Raw genomic sequence first — 24,749 nt, 5'->3', positions numbered from 1 at the left:
TTTTGGGACGAGTGCTCTTTGCAATACAAAAAGAGTGCTTAGTTTATTTTGAATTTTGGGATAAAGAACATTGTTTTGAATTTTCAAACGTGTGTGTGTCTGAAATTTGTATCCTTGAATTTTCAGGAGGCTCCTACCAGAGAGCCCGGCAGAACAACCAGGCCCACCGGAATATGGGAAACAGATGATTTCTGGCCTTCAGAGGACCTCTGGGGGGTGGGGGAAGCTGTTTTTGCCCACCGAGGTATTGAATAATGGGTGTGGGCACTTGTGCAGGTGCGATAGTGCTCGCGCATACTCTTTTGGTACCTGAAGAAAAAAAGGTTTGCCATCACTTCTCTAACCACTGTGCCATCGTGACTCATGAGACTACAATGACTTTTCCTTCATCTGTTAGTAGAACACACTCTAGGTCTGCAGGTCCAAGTTCAACCAAGTCCATATTTCCTGGAGAATTTGGTAGACACTAAGAATCCATGGCGAGGGGTTTTTCCTCCTGCCTCACCATCCAAAACCTGCAATCTGTGAAACCCATTACATGGAAAAAGACACATGTACTATGGTTAATTAAGCATCGTGATGGCAATTAGGTAGCATCCGTTGACTTCTGTAACAAATAACATCAATCACATCTGATCTAACTTTAAGGAATAACATTTTTAATTGGAAACAAGCTTAAATCATTTTAATTATTATTATTTTTCAAATTAAGCCCTGGTGTCATGCTAAGCCTCCTTCAGTTCAATGGACATATCTTAATCATGACATCATCTATATTGGGATAAACTTTCCGAGCAGATATCTAAGCTAGGGGCAAAGTTTCTTCTGTAATGTGCTTTCAAGGGAGATAATACCTTATCAGCTGATGTCTAACCTCAATAAAAATTAATGGGAAGCTTCCATCTGTGTTAATAAGAGCTGCTTTGGGCCATAAAACAGGATGTGTTTCATAAAAGTGTCACGGCTTGATTCCATTTGCACAATATTTATGGGAAAAGCTAACACTGAAAAGCCATCCTTAACTTGCACACCTCCCAGGACAGGGCTTGAAAGACTAAATTTCCACATCCACACCCATCATCGGGTTCAAAATTGCTGTTAGGTCACGGGTGGCAGGACATAGATCCAGAATGACTGGGTAAAAATCCCACTCAGCAAAGATCTCATTTCATTCCCATCTTAAGAACAGCAATATTATATGCTGCAACGTCCTACCAGTCATACAAGATCATATGCTGCAATGTCTTACCGGTCAATGACTACTTCAGCTTCAACCGCAACAACACAAGAGCACGCAACAGATTCAAACTTAATATTAACCGCTCCAAACGTGACTGTAAAAAATATGACTTTAACAATCGAGTTGTCGAAGCGTGGAACTCATTACCGGACTCAATCTGGACCCTCATTTTACCCACCTTGGAAGGATGAAACGCTGAATCAACATTGAGCCTGATGAGATTCGATATGCCAAACTGCTGGCAGCCAGTGATCAGCAGAAGTAGATCATATGCTGCAACGTCCTACCGGTCAATGACTACTTCAGCTTCAACAGCAACAACACAAGAACACGCAACAGATTCAAATTTAATACGAACCGCTCCAAACTTGACTGTAAAAAATATGATTTCAACAATTGAGTTATCGAAGCGTGGAACTCATTACCGGACTCAATAGTCTCAACCCCTAACCCCCAACTTTTCTCCCTTAGACTCTCCACGATTGACCTCTCCAGGTTCCTAAGAGGCCAGTAAGGGGCGTACATAAGTGCACTGGTGTGCCTTCCGTCCCCTGTCCAATTGTCTTTCCTTTCTCTCGCGTTCGCCCAGGTTCGCCTGGTGCGCCAGTTGCGACCCTATTTGGACCGGGACTCACTGCTCACAGTCACTCATGCCCTCATCACCTCGAGGCTCGACTACTGTAACGCTCTCTACATGGGTCTACCTTTGAAAAGTGTTCGGAAACTTCAGATCGTGCAGAATGCAGCTGCGAGAGCAATCATGGGCTCCTCTAAATATGCCCATGTCACACCAACACTCCGCAGTCTGCATTGGTTGCCGATCAGTTTCCGGTCACAATTCAAAGTGTTGGCACCGGACCAGATTACCTCAGGGACCGCCTTCTGCCGCATGAATCCCAGCAGCCAGTTAGGTCCCACAGAGTGGGTCTTCTCCGGGTCCCGTCAACTAAACAATGTCGCTTGGCGGGACCCAGGGGAAGAGCCTTCTCTGTGGCGGCCCCAGCCCTCTGGAACCAACTCCCCCAGAGATTAGAATTGCCCCCACCCTCCTTGCCTTTAGTAAGCTACTTAAGACCCACCTCTGCCACCAGGCATGGGGGAATTAAGACTTCTTCTCCCCCTACGCCGTTACAATTGTATGCATGGTATGTTTGTATGTATGTTTGGTTTTGTATATTAAGGGGTTTTAATTCGCTTTTAGTATTGGATTATCATTGTATATTGTTTATGATTGTTGTTAGCCGCCCTGAGTTTTCGGAGAGGGGCGGCATATAAATCGAATAAAACCTGAAACTTGAAACTTGAAACTTTTCATATATATTTTCTTCCTTTCATATATCCTCTCCTCTAAGTTCACTTTTACCCTTATATATATTACTACATGTCTATTTTTCTTCCTATGTATTTGTGTATTGGACAAATGAATGAATAAATAAAATAAATAAATAAAATAAATAAGATAAGTAGTCTGCAATACTGCGCTCCAACTACTGCGCCACCGTGGCTCTTACCTGAGCCAACTTGGTGCTAATCTCCTTTCCCAATCCTGATTTATTTTTATTGAAATGGCATGTTCTTTTTAAAAAATCTGCACATGGCATTGTGCAGTGCTCAGGGTGAAGTTTAAACCAGCTCGTCTCTCGCTCGTGTTGCCACGTAGAGGAGTTGGTTGTCTTACAAAGGACTCAGACAGATGCCTCCTCGGCCCTAATGATATTGCTAATCAACACACTTATTCTCCAAGGCTGCTTGTGCTTTAGGTTCCTGTCATGCTATTCCCCTTGTCACGGCTGTGTGCTATTTTTAAGCATTTAGACTTAATCGTGTTTCCTTCCAGTTTAACTCTTTTGGTGCAGCTTTAGCAGACTGAGTCCCACATACTTACCAGGAAGGGGGAGGAATTCTTTACAATGCTCCGATGGGAAATTGTTTTGCACTGTGCTTTATGCCCTAAGCCAGTGATTTTCAACCTTTTTTGAGCCGTGGCACATTTTTTACATTTACAAAATCCTGGGGCACACCGCCAACCAAAATGACACAAAATGACACCCTAAGACACTCTCTTCTCTTTTTCCATCCCTGTCTCCTCCCCACCCTTGTGTGTGTGTGTGTCTGTGTGTGTATACACACTTTTGAACCATTTCAAAAAATAGGTGAGGGCTGGTTTTTTTCTCTCTTATTCTTTGGGTGCTTTTAATCATATGCTTTAAATCAAGAGTCACTTCTCTCGCTCTTTTGTTTCTCTCTCTTTCCTCTCATTCTCTGTCTCAATCATTTTCTCATTTCTCCTTTTTCCTCCCCCCTTTGCTCATTTCTCTCCCTCCCTTCCTCTCCTTTTCTCTCTCTCTCTTGCCTTCTTTCTCTCTCACTCTTGCTTTCTCTCTTTTCTTTCTCTCTTGCTTTCTCTCTCTCTCACTCTTTCTCTCTCTCTTGCTTTCTTTCTCTCTCTTTCTCTCTCTCTTGCTTTCTCTCTCTCTTTCTCACTCTCTCAGCAAAAAGTTGTGAGACCGGAACCTGAGCTTCCTTCTTCGCGGCACACCTGACCATGTCTCGCGGCACAATAGTGTGCCACGGCACACTGGTTGAAAAACACTGCCCTAAGCTGCTGCTACTACATCTATAAATGCAGCTCTCGGTTGTGCAAACACCAGAGAATAGCAGTGTCATCAGCCAAAGCCCTGACAGATCAAGGGTTGAATCATACACCTGATGCTTAGGGGACTGGAGGCTAAAACATATAAAGAACAGTTGCAAGAACTGGGCATGGCTACTGAAAAGAAGGACCAGGGGAGACATGATAGCAGTGTTCCAATATCTCAGGGGTTGCCACAAAGAAGAGGGAGTCAACCTACTTTCCAAAGCACTTGAGGGTAGAACAAGAAGCAATGGGTGGAAACTAAACAAGGAGAGAAGTAACTTGGAACTAAGGAGAAATTTCCTGACATAACAATTAACCAGTGGAACAGCTTGCCTCCAGAAGTTGTGAATGCTCCAACACTGGAAGTTTTAAAGAAGATGTTGGATAACCATCTGTCTGAAATAGTGTAGGGTTTCCTGCCTAAGCAGGGGGTTGGACTAGAAGATCTCCAAGGTCCCTCCAAAGCCAGAGGAGGGTAAAAAATGCCCTTTCAAAGTCTCTGTGTGAGCCAAAAATCAACTGGCTGGCACACACATGCACATTGGAGCTGAACTAGGGCAACGGCTCGTGTGCCAGCAGATATGGCTCCGCGTGCCACCTGTGGCACCCGTACCATAAGTTCACCATCACTGGACTAGGCCATTATAGAGTACCTCTTTCGTCTCTATCTTTATATATCTCCATCTTTAACACAAAACCCAGAATTGTCCCAACCCATTTCACATTCCTTGCCTCCTACCTTCAGCGAGTTGTTAAAAATAGCTTGAAAGTTGCTTTATTGCTTTTGTAAGTGTTTGGTGCTAGAAAAGGCATTGATCCAAACCATATTAAGCAGTATAATACGAAGTTAGCAAGAATATGACATTGTTACTGGGGATGCTTGAGTCTATTTATTTACTTTGTCTTTGGGTTTTTACAGCCAGCGAACGAAATAAAATGCGACTTTACTTTCCAAAGATAAATCAATACTTTTCCTGTCCAGGAGGGTTGGGTGGGTTAACTGATTCCTGGCTCTAAATAATAATGTTTTCCATCTTCATTTATGTACTTGCTGGAAAATCATTTGTGAAAACATGGTATATGTATACATACCGTAACAAATGTGTAAGGTTGCAACTGTGTGCAGCTTTAGTTCACACATTTTTATTACACTCACTTCTGCAGTATGCACGTGGGTCATACTTTTAAGTGATAGCTTACACAGTTATGAACCCAGAACTCACAAATGTGAGAATTTCTCATTCTGGGATACCCATATGTATACAGTGATATCTTGTCTTACAAACTTAATTGGTTCCAGGATGAGGTTCTTAAGGTGAAAAGTTTGTAAGATGAAACAATGTTTTCCATGGGAATCAATGGAAAAGCGATTAATGCGTGCAAGCCGAAAATTCACCCCTTTTGCCAGCCGAAGCGCCTGTTTTTGCACTGCTGGGATTCCCCTGAGGCTCCCTTCCATGGGAAACCCCACCTCCGGACTTCCGTTGCCAGCGAAGCCCCTGTTTTTGCGCTGCCAGGATTCCCCTGCTGGGATTCCCCTGCTGGAAGTCTGGAGGTGGTGTTTCCTATGGAGGGGAGCCTCAGGGGAATCCCAGCAGCACAAAAACGGGCGCTTCGCTGGCAACGGAAGTCCGGAGGCGGGGCATCCCAATGGCGGTGGTGGGTTTGTAAGGTGAAAATAGTTTGTAAGAAGAGGCAATAAAATCTGAAACCCCGGGTTTGTATCTCGAAAAGTTTGTATGACGAGGCGTTTGTAAGATGAGGTATCACTGTATACAGAATCTCAACAATTTGTAGCTCCTTTATCATAATTACTCTTACCCTGTACGTTTGCAATCTGCAAAGATTAATAGGCAATCTTAAATAACTATTTAAGCATCTCTAATTAAAATAATAGATGATAAAGATCATATAATTGTGAGCAATTAAGTTATTGGATTTTAATACAGGGGATATGCAAGCTTGAATCCAAAACTTGATGCCGTATTACATTTTTTTGAGGCTGGGTAAGACTTGGGGGAAAATGTTTAATGTAATGGTATTTCCTGGTTATCCGTTCCATTCCTTTGGCGCAATGACAAAACAACCCACATTATCTTTTTCAAACATATATTAGTGACTGAGATCATCAAAATAGGGCTTAAACTGTGTAGAAAATGAGTAGAAGGGGACATAATGTAGAGAATGAAAAATGAATGGAAAAAATCTGTTGTTTTGGGTCATTATATGCACATTTGAGTATATAATGGATCAGCATGTTAATGTTAATATTTTCTTAGGCGCAACATGGTGTCTAGTGGCTTTGCTTCAGAGGACCGAATTAAGCAATGGGGGAAAAAAAAACACAAGAGAAAGTTGACTTTAGATAATGCCTGGCTTAATGACCTCTTTAGAGTTGCTGTTACCATTAATTAAATAAGGAATATTCAAAGCAGAATCTGGGATTCTATAGTTAGAAGAGAGCATTGATACCAGCGGGTCATCAGTCAATGCTAGCTGAGATCTCATTGACTGATATTGTGCTATTCATGGGCCTTGGGGAAGAGTTGGCTAATTGAACATGGGGGCTAGAACAAACATACTAACTGAAAAAAAGAGGAACTATTATTATTATTATTGTTGTTGTTGCTTTGTTGTTGTTGTTGTTATTGCTGTTGTTGTTGTTGTTGTTGTTATTATTATTATTATTATTATTATTATTATTATTATTATTATTATTATTAGTGATGGGCGAACCCAACGGGTTCGGCAAGTTCGGATGAACTTTATGCAAAATTCGGCCGAACCCGAACCGAACCCGAACTCGAACCCAAACGGGGAATCCCTCCCATGAAGAGATTCTGGGGGTGGAGCTTTGACATCACCGGCAGGTTGCTAAGGACGCCAAGGTGATCACTTCCTGGATTCCATGGAATCCAGGAAGTGATTACCTTGGCGTCCTTAGCAACCTGCCGGTGACATCAAAGCTCCGAACACCGAATACGACCCCGAACTTTGCCCGAAGTTTGAAAAAATTTCAGGTTCGGGTTCGGCATACCAAACACCGCAAAATTTGGTACGGACCTGAATCACTACTACTACTTATTATTATTATTATTATTATTATTATTATTATTATTATTATTATTATTATTTGGAGGACAGATAATATTATGAGAAAGGGTGGCGCAGCAGGTAGAGTGCTGTATTGCAGGCCACTGAAGCTGACTGTAGATCTGTAGGTCAGCGGTTCAAATCTCATCACCGGCTCAAGGTCGACTCAGCCTTCCATCCTTCCGAGGTGGGTAAAATGAGGACCTGGATTATGGGGGCAATATGCTGGCTCTATTAAAAAGTGCTATTGCTAGCATGTAGTAAGCCTCCCTGAGTTTGTTGTAAGCCGCCCTGAGTCTAAGGAGAAAAACTATTTATTTATTATTTAGATTATTTAGATTTATATGCCGCCCAACTCCCGAAAGACTCTTCTGGGCAAAGTTCGAGAAAATACACTTCTTGGTTACCGATTCTGCTGTTTTTTGCACTGGGGCTTCAGGAAGCTTCCCTGAACCCTCCGGAGTGCAAAAAATAGCACAACAGCAAAATGGAACTTCCAGTGTGTCCATTTGGGGAGATTTTTTTGTCTGTGAGGCTTCAGGGAAGCTTCCTTGAAGCATCCAAAGGACGAACCGGCCTTTGGATGCTTCAAATACGAACTGAATAATCAAATTATCACAGATAATCCCCACTCGGTTAAAGACCTTGGTATACTAATAACAAAAGATTTGAGTGCCAAAGCCCACTGCAACAATACAGCCAAGAAGGCTTCAAGAGTTGTAAACCTAATCCTACGTAGCTTCTGCTCTGGCAATCTCACACTGCTTACCAGAGCTTACAAAACTTTTGCCAGACCCATCCTCGAATACAGCTCATCTGTTTGGAACCCATATCACATCTCAGACATTAACATCCTTGAAAATGTCCAAAGATACTTCACCAGAAGAGCCCTTCACTCCTCCACTCGAAATAGAATACCCTATGAGACTAGACTTTCAATCCTGGGCCTAGAAAGTTTACAACTAAGACACCTTAAACAAGATCTAAGTATTGCCCACAAGATCATATGCTGCAATGTCTTGCCTGTCGGCAACTACTTCAGCTTCAACCACAACAACACAAGAGTACACAACAGATTTAAACTTAATATTAACCGCTCCAAACTTGACTGTAAAAAATATGACTTCAGTAACCGAGTTGTCGAAGCGTGGAACTCATTACCGGACTCCACCTGTGGCACCTGTGAAATAGGTTGGCTATCATAGTTCTAGTCCAACCCCCTGCTTAGTTAAGAAACCCTACACTACTTCAGACAGATGGTTATTCAACCTTTTCTTAAAAACTTCCAGTGTTGGGGCATTCACAACTTCTGGAGGCAAGCTCTTCCATAGTTAGTTTAGTTCTGTTCCAAAGAGAGAGAACACCGAGCAGAAATTATGGAATATAGTTGAGGCTGAAGTTATTTTTAAAACATCCTTAAAGGAAAAAATAAATTAGTCTGGTTGACTCAGATGCAGAGTTTATGTCTCACCTGGGGGAAAAAAAGCTTTGTAATCCCCCGAATCAGAGCTACAGTGATAGTGTAATTATACCATGGCTTGATATGGCCATAAAATACCAGATTTATCTTCAAAATGAAATAATGTTGATTACATCTGACCTGAGAAATTGATAAGCTGTTATTACAATTCCTGTTGTTAATGTGTATCGTGCCCTTATTCTTTATATCAGAGAGACATTAATCTCAGCTATGATGTTATTAATCTAATAAGCATTTTTCATCTACTTTCAATTCAGTCAGATTTAGTTACTAAGGTTTAACTCACGTAGGACTATCAGATTTCTTCATAATTACTAATATATTCACACAGCAGGAAATTTTCAGGGAAGAGGGTGATGTATCTGAAATACCTACAGTCAATTTTTTCGTTTGATATTCAAACCAGAAGATTTTAAATCTTGAATAGATAATTTTGTCAAAGGATTATAACATTAGAACAGAGTTCTTTCTTTCTTCCTTTCTTTCTTTCTTTCCTTCCTTCCTTCCTTCCTTCCTTCCTTCCTTCCTTCCTTCCTTCCTTCCTTCCTTCCTCTCTTCCTTCCTTCCTTCCTTTCTATCTTTCTTTCTTTCCTTTCTTTCTTTCTTTCTATCTATCTTTCTATCTTTCTTTCTTTCTTTCTTTCCATCTTTCTTTCTTTCTTTCTTTCTATCTTTCTTTCTTTCCTTCTTTCCTTCTTTCCTTCTTTCCTTCTTTCTTTCTTTCTTTCTTTCTTTCTTTCTTTCTTTCTTTCTTATAATGACCAAAGTTTGATCCAATAGAAATAAAATAATTGGAACTTGGGAATCCAAAGTAACCAAAGCAAAATGATTATTATAGTTATTTCTGCTTTTATTGTTGTTAGATACTTTGGAAGACTTTCTACAGAGGTAAGTTTCTTCTGAATCTTCAGCATTGTCAGTGAAAATGTATTTCAGGTCTTCTCATGGCTAAACAATATAAACCACAATTGATATTTCAGATTTCAGATCACATGGATTTTTTCTTGTGGGCATATGCACACAAGCTACAGTGGTACCTCTACTTACGAACTTAATTCGTTCTGTGACCAGGTTCTTAAGCAGAAAAGTTTGTAAGAAGAAGCAATTTTTCCTACAGGAGTCAATGAAAAAGCAAATAATGCATGCGATTGGGGAAACCACAGGGAGGGTGGAGGTCCTGTTTCCTCCCAGGAGATTCCTAGAGAGGCCCCATGGAGGCTTCTCCCAGCCTTTTCCAGCCCTGTTTCCTCCCAGGAAATTCCTAGAGAGGCCGCATGGAGGTTTCTCCCCTCTTTTTCTGGCCCTGTTTCCTCCCAGGAGATTCCTAGAGAGGCCCCACAGAGGCTTCTGCCCACTTTTTTTGGCTCTGTTTCCTCCCAGGATGATCCTAGAGAGGCTCCATGGAGGCTTCTCCCCACCTTTTCCAGTTACAGTTTTGGAGGCTCGGGTTTGTAAGTGGAAAAGGGTTCTTGAGAAGAGACAAAAAAAATCACGAACACCCAGTTCTTATCTAGAAAAGTTCGTAAGTAGAGGCGTTCTTAGGTAGAGGTACCACAGTATTTTGCACATGCGCACCCTTTTGACAGCCGAGCAAAAAAAGATTCACCCTCACTGTTCTCGACGATGCGTATAAAGAGGAAGATGAATAAAGTTCTACTCCCTTCAACCACTTTCAAAACATAAGTCACAACCACAAAGGCTAAGTGCCAAATTGGAAGAGAATCCCAAATCACTCCTATTAGATTTTTGCAAAAGCTATTTTCCTTCTTCATGTTCATTCCTTCAGCCCTTTGCAGACACGAAAGGTTAAATCTTACCCACGGGACATGATTTCAGGGCTTTTTAAAATAAATTATTAAGTTTCAATTAGCATAAAAGTTCATTTTCACCTTGCTAAATGGCACCCTCCTTAAAAGTAGATAATTTAGTGTCGTTCCAACAATACAGAACACGATGAAGAAGGTTTTTTTTTAATCCAGACTTGTTTTGATGCTCCAAGTCACTGGCGTTTTGATTAGTTATGTCATCAGGGCGGCATAACCTGGTAAGTAAGCCATGAAATGTCACTGCTAATAAATATCAATTAAGTTAATCATTATATGAGCTACTACTGCGATATTCAAAAACATATGGCAGGAATGCTAAGGTTTTTTTTTCCCACCCCAGCAAAGCTCAGGGACACCACCTCATAATTGCATTGAAGCAAATGAGCTTCTCAACAATTAAGAATGATAAAATATGCAGACAACAATTTGCACGCCCACACTGGCAATTAACCATCTTAAAAAAATTGTCAAGTTTTAACAACTTTTAAATCTCAACAATGTTTTTTTTTCCCCCTGAAAGAACTGGGAGTCATGGGTTTTTTTAAAACTTCCGAAAGAGTTTCAACTTAAATCAAGGTTATTTAAAACAGGTGCAAAAACAGCATTGCAAGAATTATGAACTCATTATTATGGAAAGACTTATCTAATGTTCATGATCTTCGGAACCGCCTTCTGCCACACACCGCCCAGCAGTCAATGAAAACCCACAGATTATTAAGTTATCTATAATTGGCTATAGGGAATGTATATACAGTGATACCTTGTCTTACAAACTTAATTGGTTCCAGGAGGAGATTCATAAGGTGAAAGTTCGTAAGACAAAACAATGTTTCCCATAGGAATCAATGGAAAACCGATTAATGTGTGCAAGCCCAAAATTTAACCTTTTTTGAAGCCAAAGCGCCCATTTTTGTGCTAGTGGGATTCCCCTGAAGCTCCCCTCCGTGGGAAACCCCACCTCCTGACTTCCACATTTTTGCGATGCTGTAGGAAAATCCCAAGAGGAGAATCCCAGGATCGCAAAAACGGGCGCTCTGCTGGCAACGGCAGTCCAGAGGTGGGGTTTCCCAGCAAGGGAAGCCTCAGTGAAATTGCACCATCACAAAAACATGGAAGTCCTCGAAACCCCACCTCCAGACTTCCGTTGCCAGCGGAGCACCTGTTTTTGCGATCCTGGGATTTCCCTACAGCATCGCAAAAACATGGAAGTCAGGAGGTGGGATTTCTAGGATCGCAAAAATGGGTGCTCCGCTTGCAACGGAAGTCCGGAGGTGGGGTTTCCCAGCAGCGGTGGCAGGTTCATAAGGTGAAAAAAATTCGTAAGAAGAGGCAAAAAAATTCCAAACCCTGGGTTTGTATCTCGAAAAGTTTGTATCACGAGGGGTTCGTATCACGAGGTACTACTGTAGTTGATACCACCATACAGACCAGTCGCGCACTCGCCCGCTTCCCATTATGTTTTTAATTCTATGTGTTTGTATTATTTTTGTATTGTTATTGTGTATTTAGATCTGTAAATAAAATTTATATTTAAAAAAAAAATAATAATAATAAAAACCCACAGAGACAGCCTCCTCTGGGTCTTGTCAGCCGTTACAGGCAGTGAAGGGCTACCAAAAGTTTTACTACCACATTATGAGTATGGCTTATTTTGTGGGTGTGGCTTGATGGTCATTTGACCAGGGAGGAGGGGCTTGCTAGTCATGTGACCAAATGGGAGTGGCTTGACGATCATGTATCCAGATGGGAGTGGCTTGACGATCATGTGATTTTCCAAGAACCACAAAACAATCCCCATATCAATGAACTCCAAACAAGCAGGTCATCGAATTCACCCACATCCTAGAAGTGAGCAACTATAGAACAGTGAAATGACAGAAACATCTCAGAATTTTGAAAGCACCTTTTGAGCATTGTCATCAAGGTGCCTTCATGATTAAAATGGCCACTCACAAAATAATCACTTACTCAAAGGCAACCATCTAAAGTGTTCCTTGCTCCTTTCGCAGCCTAAGTGAACATCCCAAAACGCTCCTTTCCACATAGCAGTCTTAACCCTCCTTCCTGTAGACTATGAAACAAAATCAAGGTTTCTGGCAAAACATTCAAGCATTATTCATTTTATTTTCTAGAGCGGGGTCCCCAAACTTGGCAACTTTAAGACTTGTGAATTTCAACTCCCAGCATTCTCCAGTCATCTGTGAAGACCTCTGTTCTAGAGAATGCTATAGCCATTTGGAAAGGAGCAGGAGGCAGAAACCCAGATCACATAGAATTAATTCCAGATGGGGCCGCCACAGAGAAGGCTCTTCCCCTGGGTCCCGCCAGCTGACATTGTTTAGTCGATGGGACCCAGAGAAGGCTAATGCTGACTATCATTTATCCTTTTTGTGGCTATTCAAATAATGTGACTTAATCAACTGAAAAAGAGTCCAAGCACCTATTTGAAAACGTATCTTGGTCGGTAAGCCACTCCCACCAGTCACATGACCTTTAAGCCCCCTGGTCACATGATTGTCAAGCCACTCTGCATGGTCATATGGCCCATAAAATAAGCCACACCCAAAGTGTGGCAGTAAAAATTTTGACAGCCCATCACTGCCCAGAACCCATCAAGCTCTCAAAGTTTTCTTTTTTCTTCTATTTCAGCTATGGTAGAAAAAATCCTGCACACCAGTTTCTCACTGTCTTAAGGATCATATTGAGTGAAAATTTAAATTAGACTACATAAGTAAAATAATTCTGCCCACCTATTCTGACCTTTGGTGACCAGGAAGAAGAAAACCACATTGATCATCAGTCAAGAATAGATGCCTTCCACTGACTTAAACATTTGTTCATATTAGCAACACATGGTTGCTACTGGGGATAATATTATCTCATTAGATTTAATTTTTTTTTCTATTCCAGGAGTGTATTTGAAGTGGCACGCATTTCTTTCTTTTCCAATTTATGTCTGCAATAACAATCATCATAAAAATAGGCCCTGGTTGTCATTAGCAGGCTCAAAGTTATCCAGAAAACTTCTGTGGGCAGATTTGGGTTGAATCAAATCCTACAGTTGTGGTAGCTTAGCTACTTGTATTATTCTGATTTCACAGCCTCTTGGTGTGATGTAGATCCCAAATTGAGTTAGAGAGAAGTTAAAAAAAGTTTTGACTAGTGATGGGCAAACTGAGTCCGCACAATTCGGGTCCGTACCGAATTTTGCGGTATTCAGTATGCCGAATACGAACCCGAATTTTTTCCAAAGTTCGGGCAAAGTTCGGGGTCGTGTTCGGCATTCGGAGCTTTGACGTCACCGGCAGGTTGCTAAGGACGCCAAGGTGATCACTTCCTGGATTCCATGGAACATGTTTATTTTTACGTGAAAGGACTGCCCTTTGCTTGCAGCGCCGCTGCGGTGTCCTTTTTTGTAAAAATAACAATGTTTATTTTTACGTGAAGACCTCCCTTTGAAGGAGCTGGGGAATCCCTCCCATGAAGAGATTCCGGGGGCAGAGCTTTAACGTCACCGGCAGGTTGCTAAGGACGCCAAGGTGATCACTTCCTGGATTCCATGGAATCCAGGAAGTGATCACCTTGGCGTCCTTAGCAACCTTTTCATGACGTCAAAGCTCCGCTCCCTGGATCTCTTCATGGGAGGGATTCCCTGTTCGGGTTTGAGTTCGGGTTCGGTTCGGGTTTGGCCGAATTTTGCATAAAATTCGGCCGAACTTGCCAAACCCGAACACCGTTGGGTTTGCCCATCATTAGTTTTGACGCCTCTAACTTTTCTCTAGCTTTTAGGATGCCTTGAAAAGATTCTTAGAAGGGCTGGACATTTTATTTTTTCTTTTGTAAACTTCTTAGTCCCCCCCCAAAGATAAAATACAAGTATAGAAAGAAAAAAAACCCCAAAATAAAAAAAAATCTGTAATGTGACCGTCAGCTATCTGACTGAAGAATGTGCTAATCTAATTATCCAAGATTGTCATGCCAGAATAATGAGACACGTGGGGAAAAAATTATAGGCACTACTTCCAGAAATCCTGAGCCCATCTGCTACAATGGCCCTCAAATACTGGTTTTTCAATTAGATAAGTTATTTTTATATCTGCCATACCATTTAAGTGCAATTATGCTTTAATAGATATTGGGGCCATTGTGGAATTTTTTTTTTTTAAATGGCCTCCTTGATCTATTATACAATATTTACGAATCACTCTTCCTCCAAAAAAGCAATATGAGTCTCATTCTTCACTGGGAGGACAATTAATTTGAGTTGTACCCCAGATCACAACACCGTGACGGCTCTTAACATTGTTCACCCTGAATATGGAAGAGAGATCTGAATGGAGCAGTAGCTCTTTAATATTACGGGTTCAACGTTTGTTTATTATCAACATTGTCACAATTTGAATCCCCAAAGTTTAGTTCTGGAGGCCTCACCTACAAAAAGATATTGATAAAATTGAATGGGTCCAAAGACGGGCTACAAAAATCGTGGAAGGTCTTAAGCATAAAACTGATCAGGAAAGACTTAATGGATTCAATCTGTACAGTTTGGAGGACAGAAGGGAAAGGGGGGACATGATCGACACATTTAAATATGCTAAGGGGTTAAATAAGGTTAAGGAAGGGAAGTGTTTTGAATAGGAAAGTGAACGCAAGAACAAGCGGGCACAATTTGAGGTTGTTAGCTGGGGGAAAGATCAGAAGCAACATGAGAAAATATTATTTTACTAAAAGAGTAGTAGATGCTTGGAACAAACTTCTAGCAGACATGTTTGGTAAATCCACTAACTGAATTTGGATTACCTGAACTGGGATAAGCATATATCCACTCTAAGATAACATACAGGAATAGTATAAGGGCAGACTAGATGAACCACGGGGTCTTTTTCTGCCGTCAATTTTCTATGTTTCTATGTTAGTTAATTTATCCACTTCTGTGCAATCATAGATGGTGTTTTGAGCTTTTTGTCTCTCTAGAGTAGTCTCTTAAGGGAGATCGAACAGGAGCAGGCTTGAGAAATATTGTCCGTGGCTGTTGCATTTTTATAGAGCTTCGACTGAGCAAAACATCATTCTCTCCATAGCTCCAGCAGTATCTTTTCTCCAAGGGCATAGTAAACAAGAGATTATTGGATTGTTAGTCTGAAGCATACCGACCTTTTTTGAATACAATTGCCATGGAAAATTCTCTCCATTTTTCTCCTTACCACTAACACTACTAAACACTTTAATTACTGGACATAAATGACCTTTCCAAATACTCCAAACCATTGTTTTTTTTGGTGGGTCAAGGAAATAAAGAGAGATAATTTGTCCAAAACTCCACAGGGAAACAAGGAAGCCCATGATCGCTCTTGGCAGTGAAAAACACCAACAGAAACATTGACCTCCAGAGACTATTTTTGATTTTAATGAACATATTCTATGGTCTTGCAAACGAAAACCTTCGAAGCCACAGTGAAATCAGCAGCTATTCTGTCTGCTGTGCTAGACTATATTTAAATTTTTCACACACCCCCCCTCTCTCTCTCTTCCTCCCTCTCTCTTTTTTGGTTGGGGTGCTAAATTGCAGGTAATCCTAGGCTTAGAATAGAATAGAATAGAATAGAATTTTTATTGGCCAAGTGTGATTGGACACCCAAGGAATTTGTCTGGGTGCAGATGCTCTCAGCGTACATAAAATAAAATATACATTTGTCAAGAATCATGTGGTACAACACTTAATGATTGTCATAGGGGTCAAATAAGCAATGAAGAAGCAATATTAATAAAAATCTTAGGATATAAGCAACAAGTTACAGTCATACAGTCAACATGGGAGGAAATGGGTGAAAGGAATGATGAGAAAAACTAGTAGAATAGAAGTGCAGATTTAGTAGAAAGTCTGGCAGTGTTGAGGGAATTATTTGTTTAGTAGAGTGATGGCGTTCGGAAAAAAAACTGTTCTTGTGTCTAGTTGTCTTGGTGTGTAGTGCTCTGTAGTGACGTTTTGAGGGTAGGAGTTGAAGCAATTTGTGTCCAGGATGTGAGGATGTGAGGATGTGAGGGGTCAGTAAATATTTAGAAAGTTTAGAACTACAATTACCTTAAACACGACCTAAGCATAGCTCATAAAATCATGTGCTACAATGTCCTTCTTGTTAACAACTACTTCAACTTCGACCACAATGATACATGGGCACACAACAGATACTAACTACATAAGAACATAAGAAGAGCCATGCTGAATGGGGCCAAAGTCCATCGAGTCCAGCATTCTGTGTCATACAGTGGCCCACCAATTGTCCTTGGGGATCTTGACCAGAAAGAGAAGGCAAGACCCTCCCTTTCCCTTAACTCCCAACAAGTGGTACTCAAGGGAATCCTGCCTGCCTCAACCAACATAGAGGCGGCACATGGACATCCATTTCAGTAACCACCAATACACTTGGCATCCATGGATCTGTCTAATCCTGCCTTGAAGCTATCCCGGCTGACAGCTGTCATGACCTCTTCTGGAAGTGAACTCAAAGTAAACAGCTCCAAACTCGACAGTAGGAAATACGACTTTAGCAACCGAGCAGTTGATGCATGGAATTCAGTACCTGACTCTGTAGTATCATCACCAAACCCCCAAAACTTTAGCCTTGGACTATCCACTGTTGACCTCACCTGATTCCTAAGAGGTCAGTAAGGAGCGTGCATAAGTGCACCAGCATGCCTTCCGTCCCCTGTCCTAATGCTTCTCTATTATTAGTACCAATATCATGTATATAAACATTGTTATATCTTTGTATACTACAAATACGTACTTGGAAAAATAAAATAAATATATAAATAGATAGGTAGATAGATAGATAGATAGATAGATAGAGAGAGAGATAGAGAGATAGATAATAAAATAAAATAAAATAAAATAATAAAATAAATAAAATGAAATGAAATAAATGAAATAAATAAAATAATAAAATAATAAAATAAAATAAAATAATAATAAAATAAATAAATAAAATAAATAAAATAAAATAAAATAAAATAAAATAAAATAAAATAAAATAAAATAAAATAAAATAAAATAAAATAAAATAAAATAAAATAAAATAAAATAAAATAAAATAAAATAAAATAAAATAAAATAAAATATTGTGAAGAACTTTGGGTGTAGAAGGAGCAAAGCAGAATTCCGGCAGCGGAGAGACACGGAAGTGAAATCAAATTGTCAACTGGCGCCTTTTATCAATAGATGCATGTTAAAGAATCCGCTGAGCCTATAGGGAGCAGTGAAGGAGCCCTATCTGCAGAGGGGTTTCTCTCTCTCTCTCTCTCTCTCTCTCTCTCTCTTCCTCTTTTGGAGCTTTTCATTAATCAAAAAGCACTGTAAATATAATGGTTCATCTTGTGCAGATTTTCATCGCCGTAATTGACATACAGGTAAACTTTATTTGGTAACAAGTAATTTGGGTCTCATTAAAATGCCCTTAGGAATGCAAAGCGATGAAAGACAAGATTGAAGGAGGAGCGGGAGAAAGATTAAATATAACCTGGATTATTTCTGATTTCAGAAGTACTTAGGCTGCATGCAAGAAGAAATGCTTGGATCCTTGCTTAAACCATACCCACACCTACACACCCACAGAGAGAGAGAGAGACAGAGACAGACAGACAGAGAGACAGAGAGACAGAGAACAGAGAGAGAGAGACAGAGACAGAGACAGAGAAAGACAGACAGACACAGAGACAGACAGACAGTGATAGAGAGAGACAGAGAGAGAGAGAGACAGAGAGAGACAGAGACAGAGAGACAGACAGAGAGAGAGAGAGAGACAGACAGACAGACAGTGACACAGAGAGACAGAGACAGAAAGACACAGAGAGACAGAGACAGAGAGACAGAGAGACAGAGAGACATAGACAGAGAGACAGACAGAGAGACAGACAGACAGACAGACAGAGAGAGAGACAGAGACAGAGACAGACAGTGACAGAGAGAGACAGAGAGCGAGAGAGACAGACAGACAGACAGACAGACAGACACAGAGAGAGAGACAGAGAGACAGAGACAGACAGAGACAGACAGTGACAAAGAGAGACAGAGACAGAGAGACATGGGGGGGAGAGACAGACAGAAAGAGAGAGACAGAAAGAGAGAGGAAGAGTCAGAGTCAGACAGACATAGAGACAGAGACAGACAGAAAGTGGAGAGAGAGTGAAGAGAAACAGAGAAAGAGAGAGAGACACACACAGAGCTTTCAAATTTAGGAAGACAGGAAAACCTTTACTTCTGTTTCTGGCAAAAATGCCCCCATTGCAAACAATAGATTCACATAACAAATGTAGGGTTTGCTTAACAACCACTGCAAAAAAAAAAAAAAGGTTGCAGAATGAGATCAGTCACATGGGTGATCTGCTTTATATATACATAAATTGAGCAAGAATTCTGGTGGGCAAATATCTAGAAAGATGCATACAATAAATAAGAATTTTCTGCAGTGTTTTAGGGTTCAATGAAGCAAATTCATAAATGGAGGTGGAACAGAACAAACTTATGGCTGGAGAAATGAGAACTTGAGCAAACTTTGCTCAGCTTTGGTGCTGGCAGCCTCTGATTTTATGTCGGTAGATTTCTTTCATTATAATGACATATATTCAAACATTGCCCTGTATCCAGTGTAAATACGGGCACAACACTACACCAGCTGCTTCCAATCCAGATGAAAGACTATTTTGAACCTTTCACAGCATATTGTAGAAATGAGTTTCTTCCCTAAGGATATTGTTAGCCAAAACAATCATTAAAATACTTGTTTTTAGATGTTTGATGATTTGGGACCTGGAAAATATATTAAAGAAACTTGTGAAAATATATTGAAGAAACATCAAACTTCTGTTTGAAATGAGGACTTGTGTATTCATCCTTGGTACCAGAACTAGATGTTTTTCACTATGTGCCATTTTCATCCCTGAGAACAGTTGAAACTAAATGTTCCAATATTAAATTGAAGGAAAGAGATTATACAAAGAATATATCTAAAGTTTCGAAGGTTTTGATCATAGGGGATAACTTCCATAATTAGACGTTTCTCCCACGTGGAGAATGATATAAAAATGGCCAGGGTAATTGTCACAATTCTTTTCAATTAAATTTGGCACTGCTAGCCTTCCCAGTAAATCAGACCGGAAACATGACCAGAAGAATCCAAAGGTGCTTTTTCAAGAGGTGACTTTTTTTCTTTGAAGATGCTTTGTTTCTTTTGGATGAGAAGCAAAATGTTTTCAAAGGAAAAAAAACTCTGCAGAAAGTCCAATTGCCACTTGAAAAAGCACCTTTAGGACAACCATGACTTGGATGCCTGAGAATCTCCATAGACACGATCAGAAGAACTAATTTTACTTTACAATAAGGCAGTGTTTCTCGGTTGTTTTCTGTTGCAGCCCCCCCAGGAAGAAGTAAACATTTTGCACTCCCCACTTTCTGCTGGGACAATTATTTGAAATATTCAGCACATTTTAGCTGAAAAAAACTCAAGCGGCTTATCAGCATGATTGGGGTGCAATGTGTTTAAGTGACACATTAATTTTTTTGGCTTCATGCTCTCCACTGCCAACATTTTTAGACACAGGAAAACATACTGGTCTTTGCTCATCTCCCACCGTAGTCACAGTGAAGCCAAGCGCTACATACACTTCATCATATTTCCCCATTCTAGCTTTCAGGAGACTTACGTTTTGGAAGGATGCAATAAAATGGACAATGCAAAATTGGTATAGGTACATGGTGGACCATATTCAATTTGAAATGATGGATAAAGGGATAAATTTGGATAATGAAACTGAATTGAAACAACTGATGGGACAGTGGGACAAAGTAAGAAGATCTATGACGAGTAGAATCCGAGACCAAGCTACAAGAAATAAATTGGAATCACTCTATAATATGTAATTAGGTATTTTGCTCTTGGCTTATAGTGGTTTATATAAGAAACACCCCCAATATGGTTGTGGGGTATGTGTGTGTGTCGGGGTGGTGGGCAATTGTTTCACTATGCACTGTTTTATGTTGTGTGTATATTAACTTTGTTAAAAAATCAATAAAAATATATTTTTTTTAAAAAAGGAGACTTACGTTTGTCACATTATCTCCATCTCTCTCCTCCTTTCTTTTCGTCCCTCTTAAATATTTTTCCATGGTGTCTCTTAAGGGTTTGTTAAATGCACTTCACATCTCTTACTCTGTGCTGTGTGCTATTGTTTGGTGCAAACCCCCTACTCCATGCAGCAAAAAATGCATATTGCCTGGGGTCTCTCTCCCCACCCCTGGCCTTGCTCTGCCCCACTATTTGAGAAACACTGCTGTAAGGCTACATTACCATAAACTTGCAAGTTGTAAATTACAAACCTCCCATCATTTGCTTATTATCCTGAAAAACTAGGGAGGGTCTCCAACCATGATGCAGCTTCAGGCTATGCTATCTCTTATCTGAGCGTTCTCTAGGCAGCATTTATTTGCTCTGGCTTTCGACATGCTAACAGTCTTCCAACATCTCATGGGCTGCCACAAAGAAGAGGGAACTAAGCTATTCTCCAAAGCCCCTGAAGGTAGCACAAGAAGCAAACTATGGAAACTAATCAAGGAGGGAAGCAACTTAGAACTAAGGAGAGATTTCCTGACAGTTAGAACAATTAATCAGTGGAACAACTTGCCTCCAGAAGTTGTGAATGCTCCAACACTGGAAGATTTTAAGAAGATGTTGGATAACCATTTTGTCTAAAGAGGTATAGGGTTTCCTGCCTAAGCAGGGGGTTGGGCTAGAAGACCTCCAGGGTCCCTTCAGCTCTGTTATTCTATTCTATTTTGTTGTACCCAGTGAGGCAGGGGTATTGCGGATCCCATCAGCTAAAAAATTTCAACTGGTATTGTCCAGGAAGAGAAACTTTTCTGCTATGGACACCGGCCTCTGAAATATTCCTAATACATGGATATAAGATAGGCACTTGGCCTTCTGGAAAGCAGTAACACTTAGCAATAACTCTTAGACTTATATACCTGGAATATATACCTGGAATCAACTCTTATATATCTGGAATCCACTCCCCCCAGAGTTCAGAACTTACCCCACCCTCCTTGCCTTTCGTAAGCTATTGAAGACCCACCTATGTCGTCAGGCATAGGGAAATTAAAATATTCCTGGGCTTATATTGTTCATGTATGGTATGATTGTGTTGCATGATTTAATAATGGATTTTTAGATGTCTTTTAATATATTGGATTTGTCACATTGTTGTTTTTGTTGTGAGCCGCTCCGAGTCTCTGGAGAGGGGTGGCATACAAATCTAATTTATAAATAAATAAATAAATAAATAAATGAATGAATGAATGAATGAATGAATGAATGAATGAATGAATAAATAAATAAATAAATAAAATACATACATACATACATACATACATACATACATACATACGGTGGAAGTGATGTGCCGGTGCCTGGAGGCTGATGGGGCCTGGATGGGTGTCAACAGACTCAAGCTCAACCCGGATAAGATGGAGTGGCTGTGGGTTTTGCCTCCCAAGGACAATTCCATCTGTCCGTCCATTACCCTGGGGGGGGAATTATTGACCCCCTCAGAGAGGGTCCGCAACTTGGGCGTCCTCCTCGATCCACAGCTCACATTAGAACAACACCTTTCAGCTGTGGCGAGGGGGGCGTTTGCCCAGGTTCGCCTGGTGCACCAGTTGCGTCCCTATCTGGACCGGGACTCATTGCTCACAGTCACTCATGCCCTCATCACCTCGAGGTTCGACTACTGTAATGCTCTCTACATGGGGCTACCTTTGAAAAGTGTTCGGAAACTTCAGATCGTGCAAAATGCAGCTGCGAGAGCAGTCATGGGCCTACCTAGGTATGCCCATGTTTCACCATCACTCCGCAGTCTGCATTGGCTGCCGATCAATTTCCGGTCACAATTCAAAGTGTTGGTTATGACCTTTAAAGCCCTTCATGGCATCGGACCAGAATATCTCCGAGACCGCCTCCTGCCGCACGAATCCCAGCGACCGATTAGGTCCCACAGAGTGGGCCTTCTCCGGGTCCCGTCAACTAAACAATGTCGGTTGGCGGGCCCCAGGGGAAGAGCCTTCTCTGTGGCGGCACCGGCCCTCTGGAACCAACTCCCCCCGGAGATTAGAACTGCCCCTACTCTTCCTGCCTTCCGTAAACTCCTTAAAACCCACCTTTGCCGTCAGGCATGGGGGAACTGAACATCTCCCCCTGGGCACGTTTAATTTATGCATGGTATGTCTGTGTGTGTGTCTGTTAGCATATGGGGTTTTTAAATATTTAATTATTTTACATTTGTCTGATTGCTTATGATTTGTTTTTACATGTTGTGAGCCGCCCCGAGTCTTCGGAGAGGGGCGGCATACAAATCTAAGTAATAAATAAATAAATAAATAAATACAAAAACAAACAAACAAACAAACAAATACGCCAAATCCACCCCCACCCCCCGATATTTAATTACGCATATAATTACCGCGGCCAGAATATCATACGCTCAACTATGGAAGAATGAAAAGATCCCATCAGAAAACAGCAGAACAGTCAAGATTTTCAAATGTGCAGAAACAGACAAAATGATAATGGAAATCAAGGATACAAATAGCAAAGAATTCGATGAGATATGGAAAAATTATGTATAAATGGATGGAATATGACACAATGCAGTTGTGCTGATTAAATAGATAAATACATACACATAATTCAGGTAACTGAGTCAGAGAACATATTAAACACAAGTGGATAAGCAGTAATAGCTTTCGACATATTAACTCCGGTATCTATTTTCCAAGGCTACTCAGTGTTGTATCTATACGCTTATAAGTATAATTAACTACTACTGATCTATTTTGCTTACCACACTTATCCTATCCCTTTGAATAATATATATTATATATAGATATGTTAATAAGGAACGTGATAGAATGGCTTGTGATCTGTAAATGACAATATTTGTTTTAGTCTTCTGTATTTGTGTAAAAAACAATAAACTTAAAAAAATACCCTTCAACTTTGCCTTCAATCGTCAGCAAAGGGTTAAAGCAATCAAGGGTAGCACAGTAAGCAACTCACAATAGTATAATCTGAAAGTCAGTTTCTAGCTGCAGATGCATAAAACTAACGATTACCAATTCTGCATCACATAAGTAGTTCCTTTGTTAATTCTTTAACAAACCGGTGCCTATTAACATTTCACAGATTAAAGGCACAATGGCACTGTTTTACATATTACTAAAGAGCAGGCTGTACCTTTCCAAGATATATTAGTTTATTGTGCTCCGCTGATTTAAATGCCAAGGGAACCTTTATTTGTATCTTAAATTATACATCATTCTGTTCTCTTCCTCTGTGGGTTTTTTTTGTTTGTTGCCCAAGTAGAGTACTCAATAGAACTTAGAGATGAAATGGAAATCCCAAAGACTTAAGACCGCAAAAAATAAATTGCTCACAAAGCAACACAACGGAGAATCTAAACAGCATCTAAACAATAAAAATCTGGGGTTGTTTTGTTTTTGAAAAATCCACACACATTGTAAAATGCTTCAGCTGAACGGATGGTCTGAGCAAACTTCCAACTATTTCTCAGGGGTCTCGTCACGTTTATAGTATTTCATGCCAAGTCATTCCAGCAGCCTTCTGTTACACACGCCGCATCTGAGCAAGTTCTGTGCAAACTTTAAGGCAAGAACAGATTGAAGTCTACCAAGCCACATTAGAGCCCCTTTTCGACGCAGCCAAGAACATAAGATGGAATTCGGCACGAAGGATTCTCGCTTTTTTTTAAAGACTCAGAGATGCAACAGAAAAACACGCCGTCTTGAAACACATTGCAAGTTCAAAATGAAGCTCACTGAGTAAATGGTTGGCTACTTTTTGTTGGTAACTCATGTTCTCAGACATAGATCCTCAGTCTAATTCTTTAGGTGTTCTGGCGGGCCCGGGAGAGGGGCTTCTTGACCTCTCAGCGGCTTTCGATACCATCGACCATGGTATCCTTCTGTTCTGGCTGGAGGGGTTGGGAGTGGGAGGCACTGTTCTTCAGTGGTTCTCCTCCTACCTCTCCGGTCGGTCACAGTCGGTGTTAGTGGGGGGTCAGAGGTCGACCTCTAGGTCTCACCCTTGTGGGGTGCCTCAAGGGTCGGTCCTCTCCCCCCTGCTATTTAATATCTACATGAAACCGCTGGGTGAGATCATCCAAGGACATGGGGTGAGGTATCATCAATATGCCGATGATACCCAGTTATACATCTCCACCCCATGTCCAGTCAACGAAGCAGTGGAAGTGATGTGCCGGTGCCTGGAGGCTGTTGGGGCCTGGATGGGTGTCAACAAACTCAACCTCAACCCAGAGAAGATGGAGTGGCTGTGGGTCCTGCCTCCCAAGGACAATTCCATCTCTCTGTCCATTACCCTGGGGGGGAGAATCATTGACCCCTTC

This window comes from Erythrolamprus reginae, chromosome 8 (assembly GCF_031021105.1).
Source record: "Erythrolamprus reginae isolate rEryReg1 chromosome 8, rEryReg1.hap1, whole genome shotgun sequence".
Classification (NCBI taxonomy): domain Eukaryota; kingdom Metazoa; phylum Chordata; class Lepidosauria; order Squamata; family Dipsadidae; genus Erythrolamprus; species Erythrolamprus reginae.
Note: the sequence above shows the minus strand (reverse complement) of the source record.